The 19706-nt window shown below is 38.3% G+C and overlaps 2 long non-coding RNA genes across 7 annotated transcripts in view; one reads left to right on the top strand and one right to left on the bottom strand.

Annotated features, from left to right (window-relative positions):
* Positions 1-19706, bottom strand: part of LOC104683804 — a 71819-nt gene that overhangs the window by 25648 nt on the left and 26465 nt on the right. The window lies entirely within an intron of this gene.
* Positions 1-19706, top strand: part of LOC104683806 — a 96358-nt gene that overhangs the window by 59259 nt on the left and 17393 nt on the right. The window contains exon 1 of one of the 3 annotated variants that reach the window (XR_005602825.1): positions 16366-16886. The exons of 1 other annotated variant lie outside the window; for it this stretch is intronic. This is a non-coding gene — a long non-coding RNA (uncharacterized LOC104683806). Of the gene's footprint in view, positions 1-16365; positions 16887-19706 lie in introns of those variants that run through there. One more of the 3 variants, XR_002043665.3, reaches the window with a different exon arrangement.

Raw genomic sequence — 19706 nt, 5'->3', positions numbered from 1 at the left:
GACCCCTCCAAATCCTTTCCTTGAGTATTTATGCTCTAATAAAACAAATGAGGAGTGGGATACTGAGGTCCAGAGGCAGATGATCAGTGGGAAGCAGAGTAATGGCACCTATCTTAAAACCTTCTATTTGTGTTGAGCACTGATGAAGAGTCATCCAAGACAACCGTGCAGGTTCCATCATGGGACCCACTGCTGTGCCTGCCCAGTGTTCCCAGCAGGCAGGATGTTTCCAGGGAGGCTCACTTGGTGCCCTCTGCTTCAGACTGCATTTCCAAGCAAACACCTGCTTGGAAACCCATTTCAAAAGCACACAATGCAGATATCTTTTAGGAAGGAAACTGAGCATGCAAAGAATTAAGGTAGTGCATTGATGAGACTGAAGCTATTTTGAATAAGAACAAACACCCTTAGGCTTTTGGGATTTTAGTACAGAATTTTGAAAAAACATCAAAGGGGGAAAAATAAATACTGGTTTTGCAGCTATTGACACTTCAAATTCTATTTAACAACAGCCATATCAATTGCATGTTTCACACAGTGTGATTTCCTTAGCAATATGAGCTAGATTTGCTTTTGAATGTAGAATCAGACTTTTTGCATTGAATTGCAGGTTGGTCTTGTTTCAGCAGTAATTATAGTTTCAGCGTTTGCCTCTCCTGTACCTGATCTTAAACCTTCAGTTACACAAGAGATGTACGACCTGCGAACTCAAGCTACTGCAAGTCAATAGGCGGTAAACTGATTTAGACTTAGAGTGCCAAATGCCTTTGTGACGCATTTGTACTTCATTTTGTGTTTGTGTAAGTGCAATGTAGCAAATGAAATTTTAGCCGCCTGTGATTCGTGTGTTCATATCTTTAAAAAATATACAGGGTTTTTAAATGGCAAATACTATCAGCTACTTTTCATCCTGATCACTAATGAAAGATTTTATATCTACTAACAGAGTTTGACAAGGTTATTCATTTTGCCTCCCTTTTTTATCACTCCAGTCATTTTCCATACATATGTCACTATTCCTCCATTATCTGGAAACCACCACCCTGAAAAACCGTGACACTGGTGGACAATTCCATTCATGTCAGAGGCTGTTACTACTCTACTGTTGTCTCTAATGTGGTTTGGAGACGCAAATCACCAATGGTTTCCAAAACTCTCTGGTGTAGTTTAAGCAATCAAGGACACCAAAAGAAGTTGTTCTGTGAACCTGCTGCTGGTTGGTTTTGTCCGTTGTGTTAGTCAAGATTCAGCCAGGTCCTCTCTGCTCCCTCAGTTCTGTTCATAAAATCTCTGTCTCTCTCTAGTCCATTCTTGACCCCCACAGCTCTCTGGATGCCTGTGCAAGCCAGTGCTCTGTGGAGCTGGGCTCTGGCCCTTCCCAAAGACGGGGGAGTGGGGTGTGGATGTGTGTGAGCATTTACTCTTGTAACACCCAGAGATAAGGGAGGAACTTCTGAATTTATACGGTCACTTTTTGTAAGGAATGAGTTGTAGGACTATTGTCTGCTGTAACTCTTGGTTCAGACTTAAAGGATGACAGCTTTTTAGTCAGGCTCAGGATCTTGAGAGGCCCATCACAATAATTATCCTGCAGGAGTACCCTGACCTGGTCAGTGCTTGTTTGGTCTGTTTTTTTATATACCATGTAAGTATTGTACTAGAGTACAATATTTATAGTACAATGTACTTGGTATTTTATAATTAAGTACCCTTTTTATTGCTGAAATGGCCTATGGAAAAGCTAAACATAGTTGAGATAAATACTTTTAAATTAAATAAAATCTGGGGAATAGTTAAGTTATGCAAAGCTCGGAAGTTTTAAAGAGAGGTATGAGTCATTTGATGAATAGGAAATGTGTTAGGAAATTCTGATTAATTATTAATCTATTGAAAAAGGAGCTAGAAAAATGAATATTTTATATCCCAGATATATTTAAATAAAATAATTCTGTAGTTGGTTAGTTAGCTGGTTAGAGTACAGCTTCAAACAATCTATAGAAACAAGTGAATCTTCCTTTATCTCAATATAATTAGCCATTTAAATGTCTTGGGTCAATTTATTAACACTTTATTCATCGGGGTGTAACTTTTATTAGGCTTTATTGCTATCAGAAATTATATCCTACACAAATACAATAGAGATTTAAATGTTCTGTAGAATGAGCCAATGCTTCCTGACTTTATTGCACTGTATTGTAATGAACCTTGACCAGCTGTAGATTTGATAAGTGTAAAATATTGCTGCTTGCTGCTAATTTTGTTCCTTTTTAATGACTGATAATCCATGTCGATTTAGTGTGATAGTCACAATCCAATACTGTTTTCCTGCTATAAATGTGATTGTAACAGGAGCTATTAAGTGTGTCTGCATAATAAAATTAGTCAGGGAAGCTCTGTATATTGTTTCCAGGTCTTTGGATTTTCATTATAGTAGTGGAACTTGTTAGACTGTAAAGCTTGATGGTTGCCAGCTCAGACAAGCTCTTTTCTACTTCTGTGCCAAGCAAAGGGGTAATGATGCTGCACTAAGAAGTCTGTCCTCACTGCTCTGGAAAATTCATTGTATATAAACATAGGGGATCATTTAGGGGAGAGCAGGAAAGGTGTCACAGGGGAAGAAAGAGAGGAAACTCATCTGGGCAACTACAACTGCGCAAGAGTTGCTTAAAGAGAAAAACCTGGCAGCTGAATGTCTGTGCTGGGAAAAGGTGGTTGTGACATCTCTTGGCAATCAGGCAACACTGACAAATCAAATGTTCATGTTTGTCAGGATGCCAAACTGTACGAAAGAATCTTAGTGAGGAAGCCTTGGCAGAAGACTCTTTTCCTTGATGAGTCTGTCCAGCAGCATATTCCACTTTTACACAATGAACTGTTGCATAAGAGTCATTCTGAGAAACACACTCCCTCAGACACTTGCTTTTGGTCTCATTTGATCTTGTCTAACCTGAAGATTTCTACTTCAAGTTCTTGGGCCTCTAGGTTTGAAGTGGAGATATTTTTATAAGAGTGGTTGAAAACCCAATTGTGAGAATCATCAAAAAGCAGTTTCTGTAGCTTAACATAATTATTTGGATTTTTTTTTTTTAAGTGAGTAATTATGTGATATCTATCGATATCTTGGCAGAATAGTAACTAAAAGATGTATCCATATCTGGGTGGTATCTCAAAGGAATTTATTCTGTGGTAAAACAGATATCTAACACCTGAGTTTCTCTTACTTATTAAATAGATAATGGGGAATTCGGCCACTGATATCAGTGTAGGCAAGGTTTTGCCCACAATAATTTTGTCTGGAGAAGCCAGACTCTGGCTCTAATGGTGTGAGAGATTTGCTGTGCTCTCTTTAGCTGCTCAGGCAGACTGACTGCTGGGGCAAGACAAGAACTACTTGCATACATCCACTGATAATGTTGGCTAAATAAAGGCTTCTGTCAGCAGCTTATAAGGGGCAGTTTATAACTTTTCACTGACTAAATAATAGTTCATACCTTTCAATACAAGGCAGGAATAAACCTAAACATTCATAACCTTCTACATGATTTATTTGCAGCATTTCTTCCAACACTTGGAAAAGCTCCCCAAGAAAAAAAATGCAGAAAGCTGACAAGTACATGCAGAGAGAACTGTATTAGCCTAAGGTTTACTGGAGCATTTTTGCATTTTGGTGGCTATGTGGTAGAAGCTGTGAGGCCCTTCTGACTTTTGAGTTTATACTTAAAGGGATGTTTAAATGTCATCACCCAGTCTCTGCATTATCCAGACCTGCTGTACTGGGGACCATTCAGATGTTCATTTCATATGCCTGCACTTTCTATGAAGGCACTCAGTGTAACACAATAAAACAGTGGTGTAAAATACATTTAGTATGAGCCTTTCTGCAGAGATCTCCAGGCTGCCTTTATGGCTGACATATACTCCTTTGCAGAGGAATTCTGCAACTATTTCTAGGATTCAAAGGGATTTCTGCTTTGCTGGCTCAATGTGCTATGCAGCACTACTTGCATCAGGCTCTGTGCAGCAGTTTTGGGGGACACTGGCTGGTCAGGGCTGCTTCCTGCCAGAGGATAAAATGCTGAGAGCCTGGTCAGCACGTAACAGTAGCTGAAATCCTGCCAACATAATTTGGAGGTTAAGGGGGTAGTCAGTGCACCTGCAATTAGTGTATCCATCCATAATTGGGGCCATTTCATCAGTATTCCTAGGGGAAGCAGTATTCGCTGTGGGAGAAGTCCAGTAACTGCCTCCTTTATGCCTCTAGAGCAAAATGCATTTTGGGCAGGGAGAAGACATTTCCTCTGCTCAGACGTAAAGAAAAGGGAACTTACCTCACCAATTTATAATTCAAATTATTGGAATAAGTTCCTAGTGTACCATTCATTTTTTGCTAGATGAAGATGTCCCATATAGATTTAACTCTCGGCTTTTGCTCTAGCTCAGCAAGTACACTAACACAAAGGGTATCCCTTGCAAATAAACACTGGACAGATACAAAGAAACACTGAGCAAAACCTAAGCCATGCAATGAGCTTCAGAAAGATCAGATCCACAGATGTGCTGACTGAAGTTTAAGAGACAACTTAACAGATGTACAAAGCTGTAGATCAGAGGGGATATAAAACAGTTAAACTTGCTTAAAGGCACAATGTGTCACAATCTAACGATTCCATGCATCCTCAGCCTGACAGAAGAGGGAACATACGCTCAGCTCGGTGCTCTGGCTGTAGGCATGCCAAGAAGATTATAAAAATGCCATGCTGTGATATGTTGCCCTCCTGCCTGAAAGGCTACCATTAAGCTGCTTATTTACTGCACCTATTCAGGCAGCAGTGCGGTTCAGAGTGGTACCTGTCTTCTTGTTGGATAAATTAGTTGTGGATATCACAGGATTGTTGCTGCCCATTGTTCAGTCTGGTGAAGGTGGGAAGAGATGAAAGGCACAGATCTGACCTTGTAATGTTTTGTGTAAAATAAGAGATGCTTTTTCTTCATAGTGAGTGTCATAGTTGATCTTGGTAGGACTGACTGTGTTAGCAAGTCTGGAGTTAAATTAAAAAAGGCTAACATACTAATGAAGGCAATATTTTTTTCTCAATCATATAAACACATATATATAAAGAAAAAATATATATGGGAGAAGATATGGACGTGTGGAGGAAAGTGCATGTCATTAGAGCTTTGTGCTCTCTGTAAATCAGCACTGTTTGAAATGAAATCATCAAGAGAACACACAGGAAAACTTAGACACCCCCTCAATGCAAAATATTTTTTGTTGTTGTTGGCTGAGGTTTTTTTAATATATATAAACTGTTGTGCCCTCATATTTTTATGGTATATGGAGCTGTGAACTTTAAATTAGTGATAACAGAAATTGACAAGTACAGCATTAAAAACTAAACCATGCAGCCCTACAGGCTTAATTATGAAGTGAGAAGGAAGATAGACAGAGAAAATCCTGTTTCAAAATTTTACCTCACATAATATAAATAAAAGATTATGTCTTCCACTGGTAGCCTAAGATCAAAAGGATAATATAAAATGACTAGCCTGTATTTATTTTGCCTTTATTATGTGTATAGATAAACTATACATTTCTCATTTCCTTGTGTCTTTTAGCTATACACAGTTAGAGACACTTAGATATAGATTTAATTGTGGATAAATAGCTATAAATTAATATATGTAATTATTTTTAATTTTTCATTCAGTCATTAGAAAGACGTTTTCATTGTCAAAACTTAAAAATAGAATATTTTTGGAATAGTGTTCTAGCTGATAGTATGGCAAGTTGAATATAAATTAAGCAAATAAAAAAATATTGATTGGAATTTATAAGGATGGTTTAGATAAGAACTAACTGAGACAAGTTATGACAGTACTTATTGTATAGATAATGTAAATTATCATAATGTAAACAGATATATTCACCAGTCGGGTACCGTGTGTGCTGAACTGATAATTTTCACTGCTGTTCTTAAAACACCCTGCTTGTTAAGTTTCAATAAGGCACTGGAGAAGGTTTTCTTCTTCCTGATGAGCCATTACTAGCTCAAAACATTTTACATGGCTTTGGTATAGCAGGTTAGAGGCAAAAAGAAAAAAAAAAAAAAAAGGAGGAAAGAATCTCAAAGAAGCAGGTGCAATGTTCTCCTTCCTTCCTTGAGCTACTTATTTGATCATTTTTGGATGCCAGTATAAAAACTGCTGGAATAGCAATCGATGTGCAGCCAGTAAGCTTTTGGCACATTCAGTGTCAATGTATTGTGATGCAAAATCAGGCTCAAAGGAAGAGTGAAGAAATACTAACACCTTGTTCTAAGGGTTTCCTAAAAGGGCACATCAGTATTTTTCTGGTTCTAGAGTGTATGGGCCCTCAGTGATGGGACTATCAGGAGTGTCAGGCTCTGATATGCAGGTTTGTTCTAACAAAGTGACTTCCTGTTTCCATATTTGTTTGCCCATGATTTAGAACCATTTCATACAAAGACTTAGTTTGTGAAAGTAGCCCTGTTAACAGATGCTGGCTGAAGCTGAGCTTTTCTGATGCTGCCTTACAGCACTGGGTCCTCTTAGAGTGGTATTTTAACTGACAATTATTGTATTTGATTATGATCAATCAGGACGAAAATTGACTTGACTCCTAAAAGTCTAAATCTCTTTATATCATTCTTAACCTGGCATTTTCTTCCTTGTGTCTCCGCCTCAGTGAGCCTCCACCACACACATTCGTTGAACAAAGATGGCCCTTTGCAGAAATTAAAGGAAAATGTCATACTGTGAACAGTCCTAGATTAATTTTAATGTAGAAGATATGGGATTAAAAAAATACTGTTTTAACTTGTCATTTTTCAGTATGTTTGGAGTTGATAATATTTCAAAAACTTTTATAAAGAAGACGATGACATATGCAGTTACGGTAACTCTCATGGAAGGACCTAAATCCACTGCAGTTGCAATTAATGGTAATCACTGGCAAATCTGTCTTAAATGTCTAATTAATCCTAAGCATGTAAGTAGTGTGACTGTTGTAAGTGGAACTGCTCAGACATTCATGTACTGACAAGCACAAAATTAGTCAGGCACTTGGCTCCTCCAGCAGGTCTGGATGGAAATGCAAAACTCTTGTGCTAAATCGCCGTGGGCTCAACAGAATGGTGCAGTTTAATTATCTCCAGCCAGGGTTAAAGAGGGATGGAAGCATCCTTTTGTGCCAGAGAAATTCACCCAGATGTCATTTGTAAGGGCAGCAAGGACCAGCTCCAGGGAGCGAGCACAGGTGAGGTTTTGCTGTGTGGCTGTTACTTGTGAAGGGAAACTACTTTAGGATATTAATGCAAGCCCAGTAATCAGCCTGGGATGAGCTTGAGATGGTTCATTCAAATTTAGAGATGTCTTTCTGTTTGAAAGTGTTGAGGGGAAAATTAACTAGGTCATGTAAATGAGAATAGGGATCATTTGGGGAGACTTCAAGTACTGCAGTACTAATAGGCAATATTTAAGCAGACTCTTCATTTTTCATATGTACCAATCACCTGAAATATCAACTGGCTGCACATCCCTAAAACAAAAGGATGTTGGAAGGGGGAAAGGTGGGAAAAATCCTACAGCTGTGTAAACTAGAACAAATTTAGAACTGTGAAAAATTCAGGATAATGGGTGAGTAGAAGGATGAAAAAGTATGGTTGTGAGTTTTGCAGCACTGAGTATCAAAGTGCTTTATCCCACACCTGCTAAAACTGCAAGGTCCCAGACAGATGCCAACACTCTTCAGTCACTGTAACTGACTGACAAAAAGGCTTCCAGGAAGACGAATATAATCATTACGATCTTGGGGGGTGGGAGTAGGGTGGAATGTTCATCAGAATTAAAGACTGATTAAGAAAATTGGAATTTGGTGTGGATTTGGTATGTGACAACCCTACAGAAATTTGTTCCCAGTTCTAACAGCACTTACATGGCTAAGTAAAACATAAATTTATTTTTTGGTCACAGTGTTGGACAGTTAAGCTTTGAGAACACTTTCGTGTTAATTATATACTGTAATAGTCTTTGTTTTCTATATAAATCTATTCCATATAATTTATGATGTAAAAATATAAGTGCATGGTAATCTTCAGTTAAATCAGTGGTTACTGCTTCAAAAAACATCTAATTCTGGTCAAACAGTCAGTAGTTCTGGCCAAGGACTGAACCACCATGATGTGATGTACACTTGCAAAATAAACAAAAATTGCTGTGATACTGAGCTGAAGAATATCTACAAATTTAGTTTTCTTTGAAGGGAAGCTCCATGAAGCTTTGCTGTACAGAACACCCTTCTCCAAAATATAGTGATTCAGTGATAAAATGTATATACAGCATTTTTTTACTTTATGTCTTTCATAAGTGTATTTTCAGACAATGAGTTTGTGTAACCTCCACAAAAGACATTCAGGATATTTAGATTTTATAGAATCCTGAAGTTAATTGCAGATGTTTTAGATAGTTTTATTTTGTCCTACTTTGTGTTAACCATGATTTGGTATTTAGTCCTGGGCCATAAGGATTCTTTGATTGTTTGGAACTTTGAAAAAGGAAATATTTTTCTTCAGAAATTTTGCAAAGCTTGCCAGGTTTTATGGTTCCTCTCAAAATGTCCAACAGATGACAAATAGTTCCTGGGAGTGCTTTGGTAACCAGTATCTTGTGCATAACCAACATCTTGTGCATTTCAGTCCAAATCCAGAAAAGTGTGTACAGTATAAGGAAAACACCTGGCTTTCACAGTCCTTCTGGCACCCGAACAATGACCCAAACCAGTTTTATCTTTAAGTCACTTTTTTCATCCAGTCCGTGCAAATCTGGTGTTCTGAGGTGCCTTGAGAGCTTTGGCTTTCTGACAGAACAGCTCTGGGCTGGCTGTTCCTGAGCTGCAGCACAAGGTTTACGTGCCCAGAAAGAAAAATGGAGACATGAGGTCAGCTTGGCTCCAGCCCAGTGATGCTTTGTCAATATTGGCAATCGTGTTACTATAAGAAACAAGGACATCATGTAGCTGCTAGGAGCTAGAAAATAGATTGTTTACTATGTTCCATGCCATCAATCAGTTTTGTGAGAAAACTTGAGCCCTTGCTGACTGGCATTAATTTCTTTTAAAAGCCCCCAGTGTCTCTGTTACTTAACATTTATTGAGATTCAATTAACAGCAAATTAAAACTACATTTTTTATGTAAAAGAATTTAGAATATTAAAACACTTTTGTAAATAAAATTATTTTAATTCTAATCACAGCAATGAAATGGACATGATGTTTTAAAAATGACTGCGTAGTTGGTGCAGGAAAGCCACACCAATCAATGTGTGTAGATTTGCTCATTTACTTCAAACTGGAGATTAGTAATATAATTAGAGATTACCTCTTCAGCAAGGTATTTGTTAGTAAAATAATGCGAAAGGCCAAATTTAAGGGATATAGGTTAGTTTCCTTGAAATATTCCTCTTTGTGTTTGCAGTGTATCCGCAGACTAAATGTATTTTGTATTTTATGTCACTCAGTATCCTCAATATTAGACCAAGTCTTCTACATTCCTAATGTTTGTTTTGCTATGCAAATTCAAACTTTGGAAAGCTGTTCCCTTCCAAGTCCTCTGTATATAATCAGAGGGACATAAGCAGGCCCACTCTGCAATAAGGCTCCCTTCTGGTCAGCTGCGTAACATAAATATTGAAGCCAAAATATTTAAATTTCATCCTAGAAAGAAAACTCCTTAGGACCTACAAAATGCCATTTAAAAGCTCACTGTGTTGAATGAGCTTAGTTAAGTGACATCCTCCATTTCGACAACAGAAGAACTGCGTGCTGTATCAAACGTTTGCATTGAAAACCAGAATATTTTAAGATGGGACAAAGGATCAACTTGACACATCGCAGTAAGAAGGAAAAATGAGATATAGAGTAGAGAGGAATAAGTGAGAAGCTGGTCCTTCCTTCCTGCCAACCTCCTGCAATCACTCATGTTACTGTTTTGAAGCCTAAGAGGTTTGATACTGGCTGTGGTTTGATTCAAACTCTAGTGAAGTTTATCAAGTGCCTCACCTAGAAAATGAAACCAACAAAAAAAAGTGGGAAAAAAAAGGATGAAAACTGGTCAGATTTAGAAGAAAATTTGTAATGGATCACTAAATGAAAACAAGACTAGGAGCTGAATACTGTGCCCTCAATGAAGTCAGGATATTTTATCCCTAAGTTGCTCAGTTCTCTGCACTTTCACACTCCTTCTGAAGAGATACAAGCACAGGTACCCAAGGCAGCTTTACAAATGTCTCCAAAAATTAAGGATGACCTTCTCGTGCCAAGGTAAGTACATTGTGTGACTTCATGGTGCCATTTAGTATCCTGTGTGTTGGACTGGTGCCATTACATACACTTGTTAGGCAAGTTAGTGTATCAGAAGCAAGCAAACCTCCCCAAGTTAGAGCTATAGATTGCGGTCTTCCTCTTAATTTTAATTCTCATGTGGCAAATCATGACCTCTTCTTCAAAGTCTGCCCAGCCTAATCCATTATTGGGATCAGATAGCATGCAGGCATGCAGGTATTTTTTCAGGTGGGTGCATAGGCATAACCGCTTGCTGTTAGTTCGGTGTCTGTTCAGAAGTGTTCTTCAAACCACTTGACCTGGAAGGGGACATGAAAATTGCCTTCTCAGGGGAGAGTCAAATGTTCCCATGGTCTAAAGCTGTCCACACTTCTCTAAACACATCCCTAATTGGTATTCAACCTTAAAAAATGTCTTTCATTAAAAATATAATTTGACAAAGCAATTGACTTGCATTTGATTAAGTCAGAATCTATTGGATTAACATGATTAATACATAAAATTATAATCAAACAGAGCAGTACAAAAGGTGAATTAAGTCATGGGTCATAATAAAATACTAAATTTAAGAAAGATTGATATAGTAGGAATATTCATTTCACAGTAGGTATCACGCTGTTCCCTTACAGACAGTGATGTAATTCAGAAGGATTTTGGTAGTCAGAATCAGGGCTGCTTCAAAGGCCTTTGAATTTGGTGAGAGTTATGCCAGAGATCTGTTTACAATACTTCACACCCACAGTGTAAATATTCACTGCTCCCATACTGATAGCAAAATGTGCTGTTACTATTAGAAGAATTAGTTCTGAACTGCAGAGGGGCAAAAACAGCTTAATGATCTTAGAACCAAAAAACCACTTATCCAAAGAATTGCTGTCTTGTAAGACTCCCTGTTACACAGCACTGGAATACAATGTAGCATTTCACTGTACATATCTACTAGGAAGATAAGTTAAAATTTGTTATGAATTTTGACCCACCAATACATAGGACACTGCACTGACTGAAAAAAGCTTACTCAGAATAAAAATTCTAGTATTAAAACTACAGTTTTTCTTTTAAGTGAACAAGTGACAACATAGCAACAGACAACAACCACATCTTAAGGTAATTGTAAAGCTGCAGGTAAACCATTAAAGCTCATGGTCCCCACCTGGACGAACTGCCGGCATTAATGTGTCTATCTGGCTTGTACTTAGAAACAGCTTTCCCTGTGGCTGATAGAGCCAATGCCAGCCAGCTGCAGGATGGATCCGCTGCTGGCCAGGGCTGAGCCCATCATCAACGTGGATGGGATAGTATTTGTTCCAGAAGCAGGGGAAAACCTGCACAACAGCCATTGCAGCTGGGGAGAGGAGTAAGAATATTTGAGAGAAACTCTGCTGACACCAATGAATTAATTAAATTTTGTCCAGCAACTAGAGTACTCATTTTCTGAAGCTACATATTTTCCTTCTTTGCCCACCATGGCATGTAATTTTAGTGGTCCCCTTTTAGGTGTGCCAAGCTAACAGAATGGGCTACGTGTGGTGTATAAAAGTAATCATGGCATGAAATGCCCACTGGATGGGGGATATGGGCAGCTAGCTGCCTCCGATATTGGAATCTGACCTAAAGAGAATGTTTTCTGTCAATCTCTTGTATTTCAAAAGGATAGAGCCAGTGGAAAAAACTAAACCTACAGTTACCTAACCTTCCTAGATTGACAGCTTGTCAGTAGTTAGATCAGATTAGCTAGTAATCAGATCAGCACTTGGTCTGCTACTGAAGTTAGTGTGTGCATGGGATCTGCTAAGTTCTTTGAAACAAAAAATTTACCAAATTGAAGATACTGGTAAAACATAAGCAAGAAATCCCCACTATGGGATGACAGACTATTGACTGTTACAAATTTAACTTAACTCATTTTCATTGAGGTATCTGTAAGATAAGGAGCAATAGGTGAATTACAGACTTTATTATAAGCATCTGAGTTCAGGAAGCCATAAAATCTTTAAGGTGTCTTCAGCATTCTCTCAAGATTCACTAAAACAGACTCTAAATCTGGTAAATATATTGAGCATCTCAACAAGTTCAAAGTACCCAGGGAGTTATGAGATCTATTTGCCTATGGAACCCATCCAGAGAGTGACTTTGTTTTAAAATCATGATTGTTTTAGTCTAGTCAAGTGGGGGATGATGATGCCAAAGCAATGTGGAAAAGCTGTCATTGCAAGTAGCTTTCCACTGGTTGGCTCACAGTATCCCAAACACAGAGATAAATTAGAATGTTTGTCACCTAAAGGAGAATTTCTTGTAGTCTAAGTTCACATGCTCTAATAAAAAGGAGTGCAAAAAGATTGCCAGATATTTTCCTGACTGTTCCAGCAGATGCCAAATGATTCAGTAGTGAAACACAGCTGTATTTAATATCCTCTAAATTATTCCACAAGGTAAAAGAGTGCTATTGTACCAGTGACACCACACACCAGAAAACCTGTAGTAGGTTGGAAGTGCTCAGTATACCTCCACAGAGGCTCCCTGCTCAGATGGAACAGCTCCTGCTGCAATTGTGCCTTTTTTTGCCTCTCTTTCTTTTAGTTACAGAGTCAACTCAAGTGCTGTTCTGAGAAGAAATGGGCTTGCTTATTTTCTTAATTGAGGATTATGTAATTGCAGCCATTTAGTGGTTGCTGCCTCTGATAGACTGTATTTCTAAAATCAGGAAATTGAAGTTACAGAATTGGCACAAACAATGCTCCATTCCTCCACAATAGCTTCTGCTGATGCAAGAGCCTACTTGCAGCACACTGAAATTTAGAATTTAAAAGATCCACCAAAAGTAGAATAGTTACAATTGTTTGGTCATTCTTGTTCAGCATTAGACAGCATGGCTCAGCCACATGCGTATTTGCCTATTAAAAGACAAAAAAAATCTCATTTCACTTCCAAATTTACTTGAAATCTCTTGAACAGTTGGTACATGATATTGGTGTTTCAGTCCCAAAGGTAATAAATTTTGTGGTCCTTATGACATGTTTGTGAATAGCTTTAGCATTGGAGATGGAAGGGCTAAGATGGACTCTTGTCTCTATACTAGGATGGTTGGTTAATGAAAATGAAGAAATCAATAAAACTCAGCAGATGTATTTTTCAGTCATTTCACTATTGTTTTCTGGATACCCTGAATTTCAGAATGTGTTACCTCTGCGAGCCAGACCTCACTCATTAAGCATAGTACTGGCCAAGGTAAACTCCAAAGTAAAATAAAAATTAAGTTAAAAAAATAAAATTAAATTAAAAGCTACACTTTTGTATAATGCAAAATGGAAGAAAACAAAAGAAAAAGGAAGACTATGCTGTTTCCAATGTCATTAAACTTAGGCAGGACACTTTACATAACTTTAAACTGTTGATTTGAAACCACTTGATTTGTTTACTGCAGAAACCGTATTTTGTTATGGGTGAACTTAGCAATGACCAACTAGGGATCACTGTATATTGATTTTTTTGTTTTATTCAAGAATAAATTTAGATGGATGGAAGAATTTGGAACACTGTTGTTCCATCTTTATCCCTAATTGAGATACTACCATGGATTGTAAGGCTCTGGAGTATAATGATTTGTCAGCAGAGGACACAGAGTGGACCAATTTAATAGTTGCTAGAGGGGTTAGGATTCCTACAGCCTTTGATGAAATCTTTTTTAGGTCAGTAACATTTAGAGATATAAAAAAAAAAAAAAAAAGAAGTAATTGGAGAGAAACCAGATGGTTTGTGGCTAATTTGAAAAAGTACAGATTATTGTTGTGCAGCATCTTATTCATTAAATGAAAAGGCCTTAAGATTTTATAAGGGATAGATTAATATTGATATCATGTTATGATTCACACTGTTTAGTGTGCAAATATCAGCCCTCCCTTATTTTTTTCTGCCCATGCTCAATGCTATCACTGAAACCCCTGTATGAGGAATTAACATGGTGAGTCAGTAGAATGACAGCCTTACACGTACATTTTTCAGGTATGCTTTCCTACTATGGAAGAAACATTTGCACACTGTAAAACACGAATTCAAATATAACAAAAGCAGCCAAATGTATGCTTATAATGGAGATAACATGGGTGAGCAAAGTGTCACAAGTATAAGCTGGTCTCTGTATTCCCTACCATTTTTTCAGAGCATCTTGCTTTGGCATTTGCACAGGCTCCTATTCATTGCAATTACATATATTAAATATATGTTAATTTTTAAGTTTCTTTACCATTCCATTCTGAAACAATATAGACACACCAGCTAAGAATTGAGATGTGTTTATTTTAGGATGATAAAGATAAAATGTTTATCCATCTCTAACTGGCTAAATATTATCTTACTCAGATTTACTACAACAGTGCTCAGGGACTCTGAATGAAATTGCTGAGCAGTTCATAGGTACTGCAAGGGGCAATTTTTGCCTCACACAGTTTGTAGTATAAATAAGCAAGACAGACAAAAGATGAGAGTGTACACACAGCCTGGGAAGTGACTTTTTTAGAGAGGCTTTAGAAGAGAAAGGTGGAATGCTTAAGAACACAATGTCTGCTGATTGAGCTGAGAGATGCTGATTGTACACATGAAGGGCCGCATGTCCCAGCAGGTACGCAAATCAAGTATTTTTAATTGAGGAACATGTCTCATATAATATATATTTAATACATTAATATTAATAAATTTTATATTTGTGTGTTGATATATATCTGTGTCTAATTTTGTTGTATTTCAAGATGTAATTACAAATTGTTCCCAGTATATTGCATTTGGTAGAGGGGATTTTTTGGCTCCCATTAGCTTACTTAGTGTTCTTAAGGTCTTAACCTTCTGTTGTGGGATGAAGAGATTTAAACTTCACAGCCTCTTGCTGTCACTTGCTGGCATAATTGAGAATATTGTCTGAGATTTTTGGAGAATCCTTTCCATTTGGCAGAGATGTTTGGACACGCTTGTTAGGAACTGAACATTACAAAATAGATGGTCAGCTCTGGAGGGGATCCTTCAACGAGGGAATAGCTGCAAGAGAACAGTGCCAAACAAGCAACATTTTGCTGAGAGGTTTTCAGAATAACATTCTTGACTCAGAGCCCATTATCTAACAGATGTGTATTGATTTAATAAGCCTCCCTACTGTTTCACTGTAAGCACTTAGTTCTCTCATCTTCAGTGGAGAACGTGGAACAGGAATCTATTAATAAAAAGTCTCTTATTCCAGCAAAACATGTTGGTGCCCATATTTGTCAAGGACAGTTAAGTATTTCAAAGCTAATTAAAACTTCATTTTTTCATTGGGATGCTGTGGGCAAGTCCCTCAGCTGGATATAGTACCTAATATATATACACTGGTATGCTTTTGCTTGACCGAAGAATAACGTTGTAAACAATTTAATCTACTCTACTTTTTTCCTGGTATACCTCAAAATGATCTTACAAAATACAATTTTCTGTGGCTACAGAAGTAAGGACTTGACAACTTGCCACTGTCAAGCTGTTACTTCATTCCTATTTCTTTTTCTAGACAAATTTTAATATTTTTTTCTAGATGATTTTTTATTGAGCAAATAATCAGGAAATACTAAAATAGGTGTGATTTGGTACAAAATCTGTTGAAAGAATGCACAAGTGTGGGAGGAAATAGGGAGGGACAGCTCTACTGCAGCTGCAGAGTTCAGTCAGGTTTAGCAATGATTTTGGTTTGTGTGGCAAGGCTTTGATAGAGGGAGGCTCCAGGAGTGGCTTCTGTGAGAAGCTGCCAGAAGCTTCCCCCGTGGCTGATAGAGCCAATGCCAGCCAGCTGCAGGATGGATCCGCTGCTGGCCAGGGCTGAGCCCATCATCAACAGTGGATGGGATAGTATTTGTTCCAGAAGTGAGAACAGCCATTGCAGCTGGGGAGAGGAGTAAGAATATTTGAGAGAAACTCTGCTGACACCAAGTTCAGTGGAGAAGAAGAGGCAGGAGGTGCTCCAGCCACCAGAGATTTTCCTGCAGCCAATGGAAGCCCATGGAGGGAGACCATGTAGGAGCAGGAGGATGCCTGAAGGAGGCCATGACCCCATGGGAAGTCAGGGCCTACGGAGAGAGGAGCCCACACTGGAGCAGGTTTGGTGGCAGAACTTGGGACCCTGTGGGGACCCACACTGGAGCAGGATGTGAAGAACTGAAGCCTTGGGATTGGACTAATGTTTGAGAAGTTTGTGGTGGACTCTGTCCTAGGGGAGGGGCCCCGTGCTGGAGCAGGGGAGAAGAGTGTGAGAAGTGCCCCCCGCGAGGAGAAGGAGGAGCAGAGACAGTTGTTTCTGTCTCCTCGGCCTCTTGAGGAGTACTCTTAATGCTTGCCCATGCTCATCCCAAAGCAACAAGTCACTTTTGAAATCTTGGCCATCAAACTTTATATTCTTTCTTACAGATTCCTCGGTGAAAGACACTGGATTTGCATATCAGTATTTCATTTTTCTGTAGGGCATATGATGCAAGACCAACACAGGAAGTATTCTATACAACACAGCTTTCTGAAGGTAATAAAAGCTTGTGTGAGTAGTTCAGCAGCTGTTTTGAACACAGGATCTCTTCTCTCATAATCTATTACTACTTTCTGCAAAGTTTCAAGTAATTTGCTTCTCTGAATCAGGCAAAAAGCTTTTAACTGGAAAATTGATCTCCTCATAAAGTACGTATGTTCTAATGCTGTAATTACCTGAGGCCTGATCTTCCAACCCTTGACAGCATAAGTAATCTGTACTCATCTGTCTAATCTTTGTGATTGAATATAGGGAGAGTCAAGTGATTCCAGAATATCTACTAGGTCTCTACACAATTTTCCTAAATCACAATTTGTTTTCACATAGATAAGTGATCTAAGTGAAGGGTTAACAATGTTCTGTCTCTCTTAATTTGAGATTTGGAAGACAATTATAATTCAGAATGTTTCTTCTAGTTGAGACTCCTTAGGAAAGACACATACATAGCCTAGAGCTACAAGTCCAACTTTGCTTTTAAATGCAAATATTTTAACAAGTATAACACACAGAAGCATGAACTATCAGTTATTACTACTAGGCATATGTAAAACATCTTGTTTATCACAAAGAGACCAAATTAGGCTAAAAATAAAATAGAAATTTGTAATTGAAATGTTGCCTGTTCTCCTTTAAAACTCCCCATTGTTTTTATCAGAAGCAGCCTTCAGGTTGTCTTGATGCATCTAAATAGATCTTTCAATAAGAAAAGATGGGAACTGCCAGTGTTGGCAGACTGTGGCATTTGTCATGCAATGAGACTTCCTGGGAATGATGTTAGAACAGTGCATTATTTACAGCACCAGCCTGTCAGATAAGAGTAAAGACTTTGTTTCCCCTTACTTTCATTTTCTAAAGGTCTTACCGGTACATACAGAATGACAGGAGGAAGTTTCAAGTCAGGCAGAGGGAATTTCCCAGTTGACCTATCAACACAGGAACGTAGACAAAAGTCCATGGAAATTTTAAAAGTGTTAACTTCAGTAGATATTTTGAATCCAAATTTAACAGCATTCAACTGAAGATGAAACAAGTACAAGTTTCAACAAATGTTGGACTTATTTTTCAGTATAGTATTGTCTTAGCCTAAGTCAAGTCAAACTCTACTGTTTATCTCCATTCCCCAGAATACTTTGTTCTGAGACAGTAATACCTTGGGAGTTTGGTTGGTTTGGTTGATTTGTTTGTTTGTTTTTCTAGGCTACTACTACTTATCTTTTAGAGCTATGGCTGGATTGAGTCCTCAAGGTTGTTTAGTTGCATCATTTTGCAGACATGACAGCTGTTTTACCAATACTTCCCCCTTCTCAGGGGTAGTTGGTACGTTTTGAGCAGAAAATAATCGTCTTAGTCATCCTCAGTGCATCTTCAGGATCTCCACTTGCACAGCCACACTCACAGGAGTCCCACAACAGTTGGATGTGTGCATGGCTCAGTCCTGTGACTCCTGTGCTCAGGGCCTGATGAGTTATCCCTGGAAAGTTCTGTGAAGTCAGTGTTGCATTGCAACAGCCTGCTATTTCCCCTGTCCCCATGTCTGTGGAGCTCCTCTGGAACTGGAACTCCCTAATCCCTGATGGTTTTTGGACTGTTCTGTTTTGTCCTCTTCAGATTTTGGTACAAATTTTTGTACATTGGTCTTACTGGTATAGAGTGATTTCAGAGCTCCCTGCCGCTACTGGGGTTCTGTATATCACACCAGGCCCCCTGATTTGCTTGAGGTATTTATAGAGGTTATTTCTATTAAATCAGATACAGTTTCACCTTGGAATTTACAGTGGTCATAATTGAATCTATTTAATGTTGACAAGATTGATATTGTTGTTTAATACCTATTTTACAAAACAATATGTCTAAGTACTATTATTTAAAGATGTAATGTCTACATTGTTTCACAGTCTCCTCTCTGTCTTCTTACTGATGGCTTCTATGCTTTTTTAAGTTCTGAGGGTTTAGGTGTCAGTACATGAACTTTTTTTTCCACTCTAGGCTTGTTGGAATGAAAGGAAGCCTACACAAGGCTGTCTCAAAAAGTTAGAATTTTTTTTAGTGTAGGTCCACCCATCATCAGCTGGTTCTAATTTCTCTAACAGTATGCAATTAAGGAGACTTGACTCAGCTGCAGAGACTTTCACTTCAACTCATTAAGTGGATAACAGCCCCAGTAATATTTACCTCTGTCAAAATAATAGGTCCTCTACTAGGTGGTGTTGTATATTTCTGGTGGTTTTATACATATACACAGATATTTCTGTATTTATCAGACACGGTGTATACGTATATATGGCATTAGATTTTGCATTTTAGTGAAGTCCAACAGTAGAAGTCAGACCATACCCTTTGTGTCACTCAGACTTCAAAAGGACATAAAATAGCCCTCACATCTCCATATCACTACCCAAAGTCTCTTCCTTTTTGTTTGGTTTCTTGCACCAGAGAGGAAGGAGTGTACCTGAGGCAGTCAGTTGTTTCTTGTCACTGTATTGTTTGATGTGTGATGAGCTTGATTATCAGATCTCAGTGTGCAACCAAGTACGGCTTCACTTGCTACAAAAAGTGCTTATCTACAAGGAGACAAATATGCCCTCTACTGACTTCATCTGTGGCTAGAGTTTAAAAGCTGCTGTCAGAGAGTACACAATGAGCCTGTTTGCAAATAAAGCAAATTAAAATAAACATCTTTTATCATAAGAAAGCAATTAGTGTTGATTCGCAGCTTCACTTGGTTTTTCTTTCCTGACCTTGACTATGTTGTGATGGTTTTGTGCTTCCTCGGACAGTTTCTACTTGCATCTGCATCGATTAAACCTTGATCTCATT

Source organism: Corvus cornix, chromosome 10 (genome assembly GCF_000738735.6).
Source record: "Corvus cornix cornix isolate S_Up_H32 chromosome 10, ASM73873v5, whole genome shotgun sequence".
NCBI lineage: Eukaryota > Metazoa > Chordata > Aves > Passeriformes > Corvidae > Corvus > Corvus cornix.
Note: the sequence above shows the minus strand (reverse complement) of the source record. Positions and strands in the feature narration are given on the sequence as shown.